This window comes from Ictidomys tridecemlineatus, chromosome 13, assembly GCF_052094955.1.
Source record: "Ictidomys tridecemlineatus isolate mIctTri1 chromosome 13, mIctTri1.hap1, whole genome shotgun sequence".
Taxonomy (NCBI): domain Eukaryota; kingdom Metazoa; phylum Chordata; class Mammalia; order Rodentia; family Sciuridae; genus Ictidomys; species Ictidomys tridecemlineatus.
The window spans coordinates 44,955,868-44,973,908 of record NC_135489.1 but is presented as its reverse complement, the minus strand read 5'-3'; the positions used below and the strand labels follow the sequence as shown (position 1 = coordinate 44,973,908).

Here is an 18,041-nt window from a genome sequence, read left to right as displayed (position 1 = left end):
TTAATAATGATATAATTTGCAAGGAATAGAAATGCTGGAGGATCATTTGGTCTACTGTGATTTGTCCAGTGTGATGCAAATTATATGAAGATTTGCATCTAAAGTAGTTTTCATGAAATGGGCTGTGGGCATCTGTGCACTTTGGCAAGTGCTTGTAGCTCTGGGTTAAACAGCAATTTGAGTTTAAGGCTCATTGGAATCCCTTTCTTAAAAGGATTCAGAACAAGTTAATAGAAGGACCTCGAATTTTGATGCCAGGACCAGGATTGAAATCCTACTCTCTTTCTTCAATAAATCTGTGACTATGGGCAAGTACGTTTTAATCTTTCTGAGCCATAGATTCACCGTCTAAAATAAAGATAATAACACCTACTCCACCAGGATTTTTGCAAAGATATAAATTGATGATATTAAATGAAAAAAGAAAGAAGGCAAGGTACCTTGAAACTGTAAAGTAATGTGAAAATGAAAGTCATTCAAGCGACAAACATTTATTGTGAAACTATTGTACATGTCGACTCCATTAAGGGTTACAGCAGTTTACCAGATGTATCTTTCTGTGTTTCATATCATTTCAATCTACCAGTTGTTGCGTTTCTGTAGGACAACTTTTCTTTGAAATAATTCTATCCTATATAGTGATATTTCCTTATCTGTTTGGTGGGATTTTCAAAATAAAGGCAAGGATTTTAAAACATCATTATTTTTAGAGGGTGCATGCTTCTGTGAGAAATAATGAGAGAAAAGTGTTTGCAGAGCCTACTTGGTTAAGTGCAATTAAGCTAGCCTGTAATTTTTGTATTAAACTCCTGGTAGTTGGGAAGCAAATATTTGGAGCTACTCATTAAATAAATTACCCAGATTACGGAATTTTCCATGATTATAAACACAGGGAGGAAAGGACATTTGTAAAACCTGTGGTTTTTTTTTATTGATTTTTAAAAAAAATAAGTAACAGCGGAATGCATTACAATTCTTATTACACGTATACAGCACAATTTTTCATATCTCCTAGTTTATATAAAGTATGTTGACACCAATTCATGTCTTCATACATGTACTTTGGATAATAATGTCCATCACATTCCACCATCCTTGCTAATCCCTTGCCCCCTCCCTTTCCCTCCCACTCTTCTGTCCTATCTAGAATTCATCTAATCCTCCCCCATTATGAGTCAGCCTCCTTATATCAGAGAAAACATTCGACATTTGTTTTTTTGGGATTGGCTACTGTGTTTTTTTTTTTTTAATAAAGATTAACACAAGGTTGCTGAACAGGTAGCCCTAGTCCTGAACTGCAAGGTCCACAGAAATTGTTAGCCAATCCCCTTTAATCCCAGGAGAAATTACTGCAGGGCTTAGAATCAGGATGTTCACCCACTGGCCAGCATGTAAATTCCTTGAGGCTCAGATTTCTCTAAAGAGGAATCTGAATGCTAATCCTGGCAGGGGTGTTGCGGGGGTCTGATTCATGTCGCAAATTATAGGCAAAGATGATTCAAATAGGTTCTGCTAGTTCATCTCAAATATCAATGTGTACAGATCCTCTGGGGTTTTGTTAAAATGCATATTCTAGTTTAGGAGGATCCAAAGTATTGTCCCAATTCTGTATTCCTGGGAAGCCCTCAAGTGATAGTGATGCTGCTGGCCATTTTTTCCTGTGTTCTGTAATGTTGGCTTCATCTAATTTAGGCTAGCTCTCCTCAAGGTACCAAGATGGCTTCCTGTCATCCTGGGATTTGGGGGCTAGTAGGATCTCCCACCCCAACACACACCAATATCGCCAGCAAAATCCCAAGATTTATTCTGATTGTATGGATGAAATAATGTGGTTGGTTTAATTATAAGTGAAACTTAAGGTGGAGTGAAAAGGAAATCTGGGCTATAAAAAGGGCAAAATGGATACTGGGAGGCAACCAAAGAATGTCCTTTGTAGAGTCAAATTCAGAAAGGTTTTAAGCAAATTTATTTTTTTACTGTTGGTCATAACTGGGTATAGAACTGGCATATACTGGGTGAGGCTGTGGATCTGGGTGTTAGTCCCTGTGAAGCCTGAGAAAATATTTTAGATGCTGTGTAGTTGATAATTTAAAATTTTCCCTCAAAATCAAACCAATTTATTGAAACTGAGTATGGTTTGAGTACCTTTAAACTTGAAGTTGAAGTCAAATAAACATGGTCTTATAGACTATATTCCTTAACTTCATTCATACTTGGTGTCCCAAGTGGGATTCCATAGACTGACCCTGACTCATTGAACCATGATTTTGGAAGAAGTCTGAGAACGTTATAGATGATGGACTTTTAACTTCTCAATGACCACTTTGTTACTTATGATATGAGACTGCATATAAATGGCAGTTAGTAGAGGTAAAAGTTACCAATAGAATTTAGAGATGGATTAAACTCCCAAGGAGTTTTACTGGATATATAATACATGGTAAAATAATTAGAAATAAGTAAATATACAATCTCTTGGCTATTGTTATACAGCCAAGAGGGAGAGAAAATAGTGTGATGGGACAGATCATGACTCTATATCAAGTTCAGATTTCTTCTGGTCTGAGCTATGGCCAAAAGTCTAAGGTTTTCTATCAAAGGAAAATTTTTGCTGGGACAACAGGTAGCCCCTCTACAACCTCTTGTCATCAAGAAGGTCCTGTGTAGGGGAAGGGCAAAAGCAAGGAACTGGTGAAACCTAGGGTAGAGTGTGAAGGAGTTGTTTCATTTTGTTCACTTTGTTCATCAGCCTCCTGAAGAACACATCCTGAAATGGCTTGTGAGTGACTGACGCAGGAGAGAGGTCTTTGGTTTTTAATGCTCCGAGGTGAAGAAGCGTGTTTGGGTTGATATGACTCAGCTCCTGCTTGAGCAACCACAGGAGGCTGCATATGATTGTGACACACAGAATATTGTTCCTGAGAGAATAGCTCTCCGGGTGAACTAATAAAAGTCAATGTAAATTTGGTTTACCCTGAAAAGGAGAACCGTTTAACTTCCCTTCTGAATGCCAACTGGAAGAGATGAAGGAGCTGTTATGCTGTGTAGGCAAGCTGTGTGGAATTGGCTTTATGAAGATTAGATCCTCCAAATAGTGCCTTACCCAAGGCATGGTAAATTCTGTGGTTCAGGGGGTTTCTTTTGCATGGGAAACTCATATAACATTATTAGTGCAATAGCAAGCAACGGTCTGAGAAGACTGATCAGATCTGTTGTCTCAGCTTCCCTTATGTATTTTACAGATATATATTTACAAGAAAATGGGAAAAGAATCAAAGAAGTTGACAAATCAGGGTAGAAATCCTTAGATGGTTATTGATAAATGTAATGAATAAAGGTCTTAATGCAGCACCACTGCAGTTTGGATAAACCAATGGGAGCTCCTATTGCTCCTCAAATTTAAAGGGTCCCCAAACAAGTCTGCTCCAATTACCCTATTTGGAGGAATTTGAAAAGCTGGCAGGCAAAGGTGACAATGAGGAATGTGACCTCATATCACCTGGGTGATTTTTTAGCACTAAGCATGATAAAATTGACAACGGGTCCAGGATCTTCTGCCTCAATCCCCAGCTGAGAACCCAAGGCCACATTTACATGTGTAGATCTCTGGTGTTGAGGAGGGGAAGAGTCTTCTGGGGCTTCTTGACATGGTAGTCCGATGCACTGTGATTCCAAAACCTGTTGGTGAAGTTCTCCCACCATCAACAGTTAGAGGATATAGAGATGCAGCGTTTCATAGATTAAAGTGAAAATTTGAATTAAATTGGAACGTTTGGATTAACTTTCTGTGAAGAGAGAGCATTTATTTTCCCTGAACATCCCTTCTAGAAGTGGAAACTTTGGGTAAAAATAAATGATAAATGAAGAGAAGGAGCCAAGGGTAGAGGAATGGATAAATGGGCTATTATTACAATGATAGAAATGCAATGTTGTTCAGTGCTGTATCGCAACATTTAAGCCAATGGTGGTCCCACAAGATGATAATGGAACAGAAGAATTCCTATCACCTGCTGATATTGTAGCCATCATGATGTCATAGTGCCACACGTTACTCATGTGTCTGGTGGTGCTAATACAAACAGACCTCCCGGTCTCCCAGTTGAGTAAAAATATAGCAATACAATTATGAATAGTACTTAATACTTGGCAATGATAATAAATGATGATGTTTTTGGTTTATATATTTACTATACTATATTTTATTGTTCTGTCGAATCTACTGATTAAGAAAAAGTTGAACGTCAAACAGTATTCCATATTAGGCCAACAGAAGCCTCATACATCTTGTTGTCTTTATTACATCTTTTGATTACACAATTTTATATTGTGCTTGATTTACTCTTATGCCGTTGTGTTCATTATGGACATAGGAGGAATAGGCCATACACCCCTGCCACCCTCCTGACAGATTTATCTCATATAGTCTTGATGTGTAGTAGGCTAAACCATCTCTGTCTGCACAAACATGCTCTATGATGTTCTCACAATGATAAAATTGTCCAAGGACACATTTCTCAGAATATATCCTCAATGGTTAAGCAGTGAATGACGGTAGTACACTAGTACCTCGAGAGAGGCTCAGAATAAGAAAAGAATATTATCTCAGCACAGTTATACCAGATGCTCAGAGGTGAGGCTATGTGTTTGACACCACTGCCTTGTTTTGGAATCCAAGAAAGAAAGTTGGACAGGAGCTAGAAACCTGAGTAGCACTGCTCTGGGAGACATTCTGGTTGTACAAAAGATGACGAACTGACCTGATGGTTAATGAGTGAGTAGGACTTTAGTATGTGCCCATATCCTTTGACACTTATTTTTCAGCTTTCTTCTACTACAAAGGATATGATCTGGGAAGAAATTTTTGAGAACTGCTCCCAACTGAACCTTTGGACCTTGTGATGTACAACTCCTGGCTGATGAATCACTGTATAAAAATAAACCTGGATGATCAGATGCTTGGACAAGTTCCTGATGATAATGGATAAAATATAGTGATGGCATGCCTGATATACCACAGATGCATATGCCTCTGGCTTGCTTTTGTGAGTGAAAAGCTATTAAATAGAGTAGGAAAGAACAATCGGTGCCTGATGCAGTCAGAACAGTAGGTACCACATCATGGGGCTGAACTCCCCTAGGAGTGACCCCACCTTGAGATGAGGAAAACTATGGAGGCCTTATGGTATATTCAGACTAAATGATGTCTGGCTGTGACTTCACTTCATGCTACCCTAATATGGTAGAACCAACATTTTGAGTATAAATCAAGTGTTTTAATGGCACCCAGGCTGTCAGTATACAGTGACAGCAACACGCATGGTAGAAAACCAATGCTGGCCTGTAAGACAGGAAAGGGCTTTACAGAAGATAGGTTCTGGTCTAGGTTTCATGGGACAAGCTAAGTCTGCTTTTATTGAGGAGTGGCCTTTAGAGGAAAAAATACTTTTTAACAGAATAAGATGGTTGGAGGACACTCTCTTCCAGCAGGAAGGCAAGAGATGGGAGCCAGACTGGAGAGGTGATAGGCCTTAGTGAAGTGGGTCAGGCCAACTCATCAAATTCTGCTGGGTAATACTAGGAGCTAGTGTTGGGAAAAGATTTGGACTCCGACCCAACATGATCTGGTGACTTCTTTGATACAAGTGAAAGCTGAGTAGACTTGGGAGGATGGTCTAGCTGTTGAGACCCAAGAGATATACCTGTGGGGACCATATGGCCCTCCAAATCTATGGAAGTCCTGTAGGAACACTTGTAATTTATGTAGACGCACAGTGATTATCCTTGATTCTAGGATATGTCAAAAGAAGACATCCTGCACTACAGTTATCAGAAATAGAAACTATTCTGAATACCACCCACCTACTTCCTACAGGAGGGAGGTGTGTTCTGCTACATAATAAGACACAGGAGTAATGGTCTTAGTACAAGCCTCTGAACTGAGACAAAGCAAATGACCTCATCTCCAACTAAATTGGACCTTAGAAATAACCAAATTATGGCCAATAGTTATGGTGCCTGTCCATAGTAATATGTGGAATACAGGCAAGGGTTCATTGCGTTGTGAGGGTCTAGAAATGCCTCTTTTATTCTTAGAGATTTGATCTGTAATGATCTGTAATGGGACAGAATCAGATGATGACCAGACTCTACAATAGTGTAACATTGGTATTTTGGCAAGATTCAACTATCATATGTAAATGAGTATTATAACACGGACATTGGTAGGGAAATCAATGAGTTAAAACCTCCTGAGAACTTATGAAGGACCATACAAGACACTTTAACCATGTGATTTATGGTGAGGGCTTTGGGCCACATGGAATCTGTTCTGCCTCTGGAAGGGCTCCAGAGGGGCTGGAGGCCAAAGTCTCAACTTCTGGAAGGGCTGTAGATTAAAGGTCAGCTAGAGGTGTAGTTAACCGTGTCCCCACAATAAACACTCTGGACATAAGAGCTCAAGTGAGCTTCATGGCCCTGGCAGTATTCCATGTTTAAGGTCACAGATAAATGCCAGGATAGTTAACACTGTCACAACTTTATAAGGAGAAGACAACTGGAAACTCCATATTTGGAGACTTTCTGGTTTCTGCCCCATATGTCTTTCTCCTTGGTTGACTCCATTGAATCCTTTACTGCGATAAGCCATAAGTAGGATTATGCTAGCATTCAGTGAGTTCTTCTAGTGAATTACTGAAACTGAGGGTGGACTGGGGAAGCCTTGCAATCTTCAGTTGGTGTCAGATATGAGAGCATGTCTGACATGTTATGGATCCTATCCCCTCTAACTTCCTGGGTACGATTTTTTATTCAGACAATGATCTCCTCTTCTGAACAACACCATCCACTTTTTCAAATATGTCTTTACAACAAACATTATCCTTTAAATGGTTCCTTAGATGCCATTCTAACTCTGATATAATCCATAATAAAGCACCATTAAGATGTTAATACAGATACATGTGTGAATTAAAAAGTGACTCTAACTGCATAGTAACCAATTTACTTCACATTAATAATTCAGATATTTTTATTTGTTTCTAAACAAAAACCAGCCCACAGAGCCATTGTGATGGTGTGCATAATTTTTATTAAACCCAAAGAAAATCTCTTAAAGTTTTTGAATTATAAAAGTTACCCCAAATCACTTCTTTTTTTTCTTATCAAATTTCTCCTTTATATATTTCCCCTCTCAAACTCAAGTTAGAAATAGCCCTTTCCCTCCTGCCTCTCATCCCAGGGCAAAAGGAGATGACATCATTGGGTACCTTTAAATACTCTTCATTTTATTAAGAAATCAAATCCATTCCTAACTGGAGTACTATTTAGTCTATTTAGTCTATTCCGTCTGTTTCAAATAAATGCATTAAGATGATTGGGTATGAAATAAAAAGAAATGAAATGGCAAGGCATGTTACATCAATAATTTTCCAAGACTCCATAAATTGTATATTTTGGAGGTCTTCATGCTTGAGAATACTGGCCATCTGTGATTCACAAGGTGCTTAGGAACTAATACCCTTGGCCCCCATTTTGCACATGACCAAAAAAAAAAAAAAAAGAAAAGAAAAAAATATGGAGTAATAACAAAAACATTATTTAGAAAATCACAGAGGAAATCATTAAGAGTGCCAGATTCAGAGCTGGTTACCCAGGCAATATTTTTTCCCTATTTTCCATTTTTGCATGCGTTGATATTGGATTTCAGTTGTGGTTTATTCAACTTAGAGGCTGATGGTGTTTTCAGTGTTTGCAGTGGTCACAGGCATTTTGCTACAGGTTTGGCTGTCTCTCTCTCACTCTCATCAATCTCACTTTGCCAGGTGTCCTGCTTCAGGAAAATACAGTTCTACGACTGTCTAAACATAGAAAGAAGACAAAACCACCTGGTGATGGTTTGAGTGAAAAAACAAAACAAAACAAAACACTCACTTAAAAAAGAATTCATGAAATTCTATTAATCAAATTCTTTGAGGTCACCTCATATCATTTAATAAATCTTAAAAATTTTACAAGCAAATTTGAGGAATGTTTCTATTTCGAAATGCAGTGTTTTCAAAGTTGGTGATCCTCATTTTTACTCAAGTGTTGTGCAAGATTACAAGAAAATAATTTAAATTACAATTATATAATAGGAGCACAATAAGTAATTTAAAAAATACAAATTTGAATTAGTATAATGTTGATGCTTACTATCCTTCTAAAAACATAGAACAAAACCCAAAACTTCACCTTACATACTCTTCAAGAAAACCTTCCCCAAATGAAATTTAAAATACCCTCTTACCCTTATTGTGTTTTTTGTTGTTGATGTTGCTCTTTTCTCCTGGAACACATTCTCTTTGTAAAGCACTTAGGGTGCTGCATGCTATGGCATAGGTATTTGTATCATGCAAGCATTTAATATAGAGGGTTCTGTGACTACTCCATTCTCTCACCGTTGTCTCTGGGGTACTCTTGAATAAACTTTACTTACATATCTGTTGGTCTTTAAATGGCAGGAACATATTATATGCTTACCCAAAGCACCTCAAGTAGCTCATCAAAAAGAATTAATTCATCAAAAAAAGTTGTTCAATACCAATGAGATTGTGAAATCTCACAATTGTACTCAATTGTAAGTTACTTACTCAAATAATACAGAATTTGCATGAATTTATTTTTTAGGTAATTATTAAAATAAAAATACAAATTCCCACACACATACACACACACACACACACACACACACACACACACACAAGATCTAACAGATAAATTGAGGACTGTAAAGATTGTTAGATGATTTCTAAGATTTCTGGACCTGAATTGAGAAGCTTTCTTTGATAGATACACACACAGGTGTGTTTTGGTTTAGCAGCACTTGACCTACTACTGTTTCATCATGAAATAATTTAGATATGTCATTGGATTTTCTACAATAATTAACGAAACATTATATGTGAAAATATTTTGCAAGCTATAAAGTGTTCATTTTCTTTTTCCTTAAAGACTATATAAGACACACCCAAAGTCTTAACTGATAAATTTCCTTTTGAAGTTTTGTTGCCTTGGTCTTTTTATTAGAGAATTGATTTTCTGTCATGCATTCCTTCCAAGCCAGCTTCATCTGACTACTTACCACATTGACAGACAGACACTAATAGAACCTTCATGATTTCCTGGATGTTTGGCAAATGTTTGAAATAACATTTATTCAAAAATAAAGGGCTTCTTGCAAACCTCCCTTTGGAGTCCCAGAGTTCCAACTTTATTCCACGCAATATCCTAATTGCACTACATTAAAGAAAGATGGGGGCAGCACCCAGCATTCAGAATTTATGTAAGTAGAAGACAGAAATACTTCAGAACCATCACTGCTGATCCTAATTAAAGAAGAAAGAAAGTCAACCATCAGGGTACATTAAGCTCCAGGCTCTTAATATTCACTATCTGTATTGATGGTATTATTTTCCCATTGCACAGGGAGGAAACTGAGGTTCAGAAAAGTTGAGTAACTTGCCTGAAAGCACAGAAGCAGAAGGAGCAAAATCCATCCCCAGGACCTGATTTCTAAGTGCATGTGACCTCCCATATGTTTGCCTGTGGGAGAGTAAGTGAGAATACAAGGGACAGCAGACCAGGATTTCAGAGGGAAACAGAGCTTCCCCACCTGGCATTTGCCCAATGACTTGTGGCTTCCCGTCCAGGTTTTTGAGGCAGAATTTACTGCTCCCCTGGCCACTTCCTCTCTGAGTTATATCCACTTCCCTCCATCATCAGCACTGCTTTAGCGTCTAGCTTCCAACAAACTAGCTGGCTTCCAAGACTTGCACTGAGACTGTTTTGTCTGTCTATATAGAATTGTCCTGGAGTTGGAAACTTGAGTTCTTGAAATTGAGCACTGGAGTGGGACACAGTTTGACTCTCACCAACCAGTGTGGGTTGACCCCGAGAGCCCAGCAATGACGATGCAGATGCTAATGTTTACTGTGCTAACATCCTTGCCTCTATTCTTTTATTTAATTCTCACAACAATCTTCTGTAGTGTCTACCATTAGTGCCATTTTACAGATGAGAAAACCAAGTTACAGAAAGGTCTAGCAACTTTCCTAAGGTTTCACAGCTGCAATAGGGCCATAGGAGACTGTTACATCCCCAGCACTCTATATGCCTTTCTGAATAAGTGGGCGAATTGCTGTAGTCATGGATTTCTAGACAAGAGCTGTTTATCTGATTTCTTGACTCAAATTTGCAAAGTGCTAGTCTAGGAATCAAGTGTTCCATTTTCCATGCAGCTTCCACATTACAGAGTGGTTCTCAGCCAACACCAAGGGCTTAGTGAACAGAGTAGACTTTTACTACATGAAATACTAATGTCCAGGTGTCCACTTGGGAAGGCAAAGAGAAGCAGCCCATTCTGAGTGTCATATGGATGCCTCAGAGTACATCAAAAGGGAACCAGTCTTTGTCTCAAGGAGACTAAACTAACATTAAGTAATACTTTGGGTTGAATTGTGCTCTTCCCCAAATTTCCTATGCTGAAGTTCTAACCTCTACCTCAGAATGTGACTGTACTTTGTTCTTCTTTTTTTAATGCTGTGGATTGAACCTCATGCACGTTTGAGTGCATGTTCTACCACTGAGCTATGGCCCTAGGCCCCCATATATGCCTGTATTTGGAAACAGGGTCTTTAAAAAGGCAATGAAGGTAAAATGATTTTGTGGAGGTGGGCTGTTTGGTGATGAGACTGGTGTCCTTACATGAAGGAGAGGTTGGGTCATAGACACACGCAGAAGGAAGATCATGTAAAGACACGGGGAGAAGGTGCAACTGCGACTCTCTCTCTCAGGAGAGAGCCCTCAGCAGAAACCCACCTGGCTCACACCTTGAGAAATGAATTTCTGTTATTTAAGCCACCAGCGTGTGACATTATTTTATGATGGCCCTAGACACTGTTTGGGCTTAAAGACAGAGCTTGCCCCTGTGTGCTTATTGTAAAGGGAGTTGGCAGGATTCATCAGCTGTCATTTGGGGCATGCACACCATGAATCACAAGTGATGGGGAACTGTGCTTTGCTCATAAGCCACATCCTTGCTTGGGGCAGGAGGTTGACAGCCATGAAGTGGTGAGACCTTTGGTAGGGTCGGGGTGTGGGAAAGATACACAGGCTCTTCCTGGGATTATAGGGAAGACCAACAGAGATCAGCATCGGGGCCTTAGTACCAGAGCACAGCATATCTGCATGGCCATCCGGGTACTACGAGCATGATGAGGACGATGGGAAATTATATACAAAAGTCTTGGTTCTTCCCAGATTCTCTAAATCCATTTCAACTCCTGATTGCACCGAAACACAAAGAGCCCCCAAAGTGACCACCAATGAGTGTTTTGCCTGCCCTGAGCCATTGGGTCACAGAGATTTGTTTTGATTTAGGAAAATTAAAGCATGGGACTTTTGTAGTTTTTTGTTTTGCATTGCATCACACATTCAACTGGTGGCAAGTATTTTGTTGTTTATGAAAATAAAAAAGAAACAGTCTATAAAAATCAGAAAATAGAGAAAATATTTTAAAATTTATCTGTGAAATCACCATTTGAAAATAAACACTCTTATTTAACATTTTTTTTTGAGTTTGCAGTATGTATGCATTAAAAATAGTTACACAAATGAGATGACATTCTAAATAGTCTTTATCCTGTTTTCATTCAACACTGTTGGGTGTTTTTTCATGTAATATAATACAACCTTTCATAAGGACCATTTGGACGTTGCATGCTACTCTGTTTAAAGGAAGTGCCTTAGATGTTTTAACTAATCCTTTATTATTGAAAAGTTAGGTTGTTTCCAGGTTTTTTCTCTTTAAGTAACATTATGATTATCCTGATATAACTTTGTGTCCATCTCAATTCCTGAGAAAGTTTACCCAGAAGCCGTTCTGTCTCTTATTTCTAGTGCAATATTTCATTCTATTTTTAGAAAGTTGCATTTTCTTAAACCCATTCTGAACCCAAACATATTTCTCCAAAGAACCCTTACATCTTCGTGACCTTTTCTCCCCACCAAATATCCCCACAGACCCTCATTTTGAGATTGCTGAGAGCAGTCCTCGCAGACAGTTAGCAAGATGATGAACACTCCCATTCAGTTATTGGAATGAAAGAGCTTCCTTAGCCACAGCCAAACTGACACTCCCTAAAATCCATCCATAAGTAAGGTTAGGTCAGTTACTTGTTTTCTTCCACATTTGGTCCTACCCTGCTATTGCTGCCTTCATAGGACCTATGTTTTGTTCAAAACTGCCTTAGGCAAAAAGAGCTAGAAACTGAGACCTGGAGGAAGAGTGAAGTCCTGCATTATGATGGGCTAAATGGTGTTACTTTTTTCTCTTTCCTGGAGGAGTATGTGTCTGGGGAGCCACTTCTACAAAGGGGCTTCCTCTGGGTATGTTAGTTATTCAGAGTCCCCAAATAACTGGGATAGCACCAGAGGATGCTTTCAAACATAGCGCATCCTCTCAGCCTAACTGGCATCCAATGCATCCTATCCCCGAGTTCTCTTCTTGTCTGCCATTTCCACCTGAGTGCTCAGTTTATGATTTCCCTGACAGCTACAAATTCAATTAGCAATGAGCTAGGAAATAACCCTCAATGGTATAATAGCTATAACAAAGAAAAGTCGCCCTTTGTTGGTTTGTGGTAGAAATGTTGGCTTGTCAGGGTTGATCGTTCATGGAAGATGTGTTTGTCCATCCCTGTCCAGCTCAACCCACTTGGACAGACCATGCCCTGTTTTCCAGAGTCGGCGCCAAAGGTGCATTTTCTTTCTCAATTCTGATGAAAACGTAACAAGGGCTTTTAGTTTTAGGGATCAGATTGAGAGTGATTCTCTTTGAAGCTTTCACAAAGCAGGCAAGAATTTCATACCATTCTGAGTGCTGCAGGTGAAGAATTTAACAGTTGGTGGGAGTGCAAATTAGAGCCAATTATAATTTGATTGACCTGCCTTGACAATAAAACTGTCTTCCCTAATTTAAAATGCCTAGCAGGATCCTCTCTGTCCTGGTAAGGTGGTGATTTCAAACGAAGAGCAGCTCAAACTGGGAAATTCTTTAACAGTGCTGACAGTAATAAAGATTTATTTATATAGTACTTTTTTTCCCACTTGGATTTAAAGGATTAGGTTCAAATTGAAGACTAGTACAGTACGCACAGGAATGAGAAAGGTCTGGGCTTGGCAGAAATGTATGTCTAAAGGAGGGTGCAGCAGGAGGAGAAAATTCATGAGTATTTTGGAAAGTTTATAAAGAAACCGGAAAGGGTCTCAATTTCAAGATGGGATGCCAGGTGTCATAATATTTATAAAGAAACCAAGTCTAGAATTAAAACAATTTATTCTTCGAAATTGTTTTACCATGCTGTAAGAAGAAAGCGCTTTTTATTCTTGTGTTTGATTTTAGAAGATAATTCATCCTGTTACCTTTTATTAAACAGGTCAGACAAGGAGTGCCACTGCAGGTCAGACTCAACCGTCTCATTCCCTGTTTCTTATTCACACTAGCTTGAGTCCATTGAAATATTTAAAATTTATAAAGAAAGAAGTTGGTAAGCCCACGTTTTTTGCTCTGCCTTGAGTCAAATCTCTGGGTCATTTGATCTCTAACTCTGGATCAGATCACCTGGGCCTCTTGGAAGCAAGTGCTCAGATTGGAGACTAATCTCTGATGACATCTCTGCACTTAGGATGGACTTGACCTTGGACCCATTGTCCTCCTTGAGTCTCTGTTTTTCATCTGAAAAAATGGAAACAATGAGACCTATCTCATGGAATATGGTGGTAATTAGGGAGGTACTGTATACAGAGTAACTTGGCACAGTCTGGGGCCTGGACTAGCTCTCAGGAAATGGTAAGGTCCCATTTCTCCTAGTCAGGACCTGTTTCACCTTCTCCATCACTGAGTTTGCTTAGCCTTCTTTCCTTTTTCTCTTGCTGCTCCCAGTGAACCTTCTGCAGTGCCCTGCAGCAGAGTTGGGGAGAGGAGATGGGCAGAAGAAGGAGCGCTATACTTGCCCCCTCCAAATCATATAGAAGACCCCCCCTAACTAAGGTTTCACTTCCTTTAATTTCAGTTAGATATAGTCAACAGTGGTCTGAAAATATTAAATGGAAAATTCCAGAGAAAATGATTCATTAGTTTTAAATAACTTTTATTGTAGTATACTATTATGCATCTACTATTTTATTATTAGTTATTGTTAATCTCCTATTGTGCCTAATTTATAAATTAGACTTTATCAGGTAGATATATATAGGGAAAAAAAACATGGTATACATAGGGCTCAGTACTGTCTGAAGTTTCAGGCATCCACTGGGGTCTTGGAATATATCTCCTGTGGATAAAGCAGGAATATAGTACTTGGGCAGAATTTCATGTCATTAACAATGTTCTATCTGTTGATGAGATTCTATCCTAAGAATATTATTTTGACACATTTTATGTTAAACAGGGCTCCAAAACCTAGTCTTTTTTTATCATACAGTTTATATCAAAGTGAGCAGAAAAGGTTAGGAAAAATAGCTGTGGCAAAGACCATGAGCTGTATTTATAGGAAAGACCTTGGATGCTTTTAAGTTTGGATACACTGTATAGACATGGGTTCAACCAGAATTTTTACTGCTTTAAACTTTATGAGAAGTGAAGTCCCCAGTGGAAACAGAAACCTGAGTTCCAAACAATCAATTTAATACTCAAACTTTTGGATTATAGCATCATGAATGATATACCACATATAACTAAACTTCATGTGAATGACTTCAAATCATCAGGAATTATCTATTTAAGGAGGCAAAATAAAGTGCATCTGTTTGTAGAATGGCCAGCAGTCATAATATATTGAGAACTTTATTATTATTAATGTGGCTTCCAGAGTCACTTCCTATAAAAAAAATGACCACTAATAAAGATCAGCAAGGCGACATTTGTAGGCATTCTTGAATACATCCTTGACACTGAAATTTCTGATGGGTAACACATCTGGGGTTTAGAAAGAATTACCTATAGCAATAGTAAACCATGAGCAAGGATCCCTGTAACCAACTCCTGGAGTGTAGCCAACCCCCGAGCAATAAAATGATTTCTGCAACCAGGCTTGATTGGGTTGGATCTGGGCAGATGATGGAGGGGGCAGGATGTGCAGGCAGCTGCTGGCTGGCGAACTGAAGCGGGGTATGCACAAGGTGGGCAGACAGATGCCATAATGACCCACTAAAGAATAACCACATGCAATACAGTGTAGCGGTGCAGCTCGGGGGAAACAATGGCAGCAGATGGACAAAAACCTGGCACACAGCAAGCAGGGAGAGGCAGCTCATTTATTGCAAAAAGCCCTGCATGACTCAGGGAGGGACAGGAGTTCAGACCCTTACCAAGCCTGTAGACAGCAACAGGCCCAGTGAGCAGCCTTCATCCTTTCCTAGTATTGATCGACTCCTTGTTATGCATAACCCACTTGGCTAGGTGCTCCGCAAATGCAGGGACGCACACAGGTTCAGTGACTTCCAGGAGTTGGCAGTCTAATGGGTACGCAGTGGATTTCTGCTTGATACCAATTGGGAGTTACGTTGTAGTTACTGATACCACTGGCATTTAACATTCTTCAAAATCTGCTTCTTCTTTTCCTAGCCCGTGGATGGCATGACTTCAAAAACAAAGACGATCGAGCTTCGGGGGAGAAGATTGCAGGCAAAATTTGATGAGTCACATCTCCATCAAGTTTGTTCCAATATTGTCCTTAGGCTACGACTGTCCAACGAGGGGATTATTCTTCAATTTATAGCCATAAACACAGGGTCATTTCATGATGTATACACTGCATTTTTTGCTTTATCTAAAAAGACATTTGTAGAAGAGGTATTGTAGTTTCCACAATCACAGGACAACCCCATTCTGGGTGCATGTGTACACACACACACACACACACACACACACACACACACACACTACACACAGGAGCATTCTGGATTATATCTTATATTCTTTGGTTCCTGAGTAAGCATCCTTCATCACCATCATAGTCATCATCATCACTGTTTTTCCATCTAAAAACTAAGCAAAAAAACCTAAAACTAAAATAAAACACTCCTATGAGTTGCATACTTGGACATTGCTTATAAGGCACATTAAAGAGAAAAGGGGATTGAAATGCAATGTGAAGCTTTTATATATGTAGACATCTTATTTATCGCATAGTTTGTAAGGGGGATAAGGAGCTGAACCATGGAATCATTCTACTCACCTCTGGGTTTTTTCCACACTAGAACATACTGACATGATTTGAAATAGTTCAACTTTAACCTATAGGCAATAGCACGAAGACAAGCACCTATAAATCAATGATTAAAATAGGTACACTTCGGCATGTTCTAGTTTGGCTGATTAGTCTTGCCTATAATATCACATCACCCCTGGTTTGGTTATCCTCAGAAAATACATACATAAAGGTGTAGATGACTCATGAAGGTCATTTACAAAATTGTTTTCACAGCTTTGTAGTCAGAACTAAGCCATTTCCTAAAATGTAAGTGAGCAGCCTGCATTTCACAATGCCTAGCTGTAGGTATTAAGTCTATATAAAGATAAATGATGGATTTGTGACCAAGAGTACTTTCTAATTATAAAAAGTTCAAATAAAAAATAATGGAATGTGCCTAATTTCTTTATCAGCAACAAAGAAGTCAGAGACAACCAAAATGACTGACTATTAATGCCTTATCATGGGAATAAGTTTGCCAATCTCAAGTGCTGCAGAGAGAACATAAGGGAATCGGCTGTAGATGGGAGGAATGTGCAACCATTTTGAAGAACCAATTTGGAACATTCTAGAGAAAGCTGAAGATTAACTTATAATTACAGTTTATAATTTTTTAAAAAAATCACTCACTCTTTGACATATGACCTAGAATGAAATTTGCATAACCAAGGATACATGTGTAAGTATTTTTATCATTGTATCTAATAGCCCAAATTGGAAAGAATCTAGTCATGTGTTTTTATAAAGGATTACCAAACAATGGTGAGAGCAAATAAACCATAGTTACATGTTATCTACACTGGTGCATTTTATAGGCCTAAAGCTGCTTTTAAAATGTAAATTATAGAGAGGGGTGCATTGGCACAGACCTGTAATCCCAGTGGCTCTGGAGGCTGAGGCAGGAGGATCACAACTTCAAACAACTTAGTGAGACATGGTCTCAAAATTTAAAAAAATAATAAAAATAAAAGGGCTGGGGATGTAGCTCAGTAGTTAAGTACCCCTGAGTTCAATTTCTGGTACCCATCCCCCAAAATGTATAAGTCATAGAATTCTGTGTATGTTATCAGGTAATTAACAAAAAGCATGCAACACTATATATTTATATACTATAATTTGGCAAGTGCTCTACCACTGAGCCATATCTCTTTAGCTCCTGAGAGATACTGAGAGATACAAGACTTACTATTTTAAGTAAGTCTTGAAATCAGTGTAAATCCTAACAAGTTTGTTCTTCATTTGTTTTCAAAATTCTCTTGGCTATTTAAGATACTTTGTATTTCTATAGTGATTTTAAAAAATATTTTTAGTTGTAGATGGACACAATGCTTTATTTTGTTAATTTAGTTTTATGTGGTGCTGGGGATAGAACCCAGGGCCTCACACATGCTAGGCAAGTGCTCTACCACGGAGCCATACAAGCCCAGCCCTCCATATTAATTTTATACCAGCTTATCAATTCCTACAAAAAATGTTTGCTGGGATTTTGATAGGAATTGTGTTAAATCTAAAGATCCATTTGGAGAAATTGACATCTTTGTTAATCTTTTAATACAGGAATGCAGCATAGCTCTCCATTATTTAGTTCTCTTTTACTTAAATTTGTACTTTTTAATTCAAATTAATTTCTAAGTATTTTATTATTCCTGATGCTCTGTTAGTGCAATTATTTTCTTTATTGGATTCTTGAATTCATTAGCGCTAGTATATAAAAATGACAGTTACACAGTTTGGTATGATGGTCATATAACT

General features: G+C 38.5%; 1 long non-coding RNA gene across 1 annotated transcript in view; it reads left to right on the top strand.

Moving 5' to 3' along the window:
* LOC120886223 (uncharacterized) overlaps positions 1-17,416 on the top strand; it is a 29,995-nt gene extending 12,579 nt beyond the window's left edge. Inside the window, exon 3 of the long non-coding RNA XR_005729025.2 lies at positions 15,662-17,416. This is a non-coding gene — a long non-coding RNA (uncharacterized LOC120886223). The remainder of the gene's footprint in view (positions 1-15,661) is intronic.
* Positions 17,417-18,041: the final 625 nt, after the last annotated feature.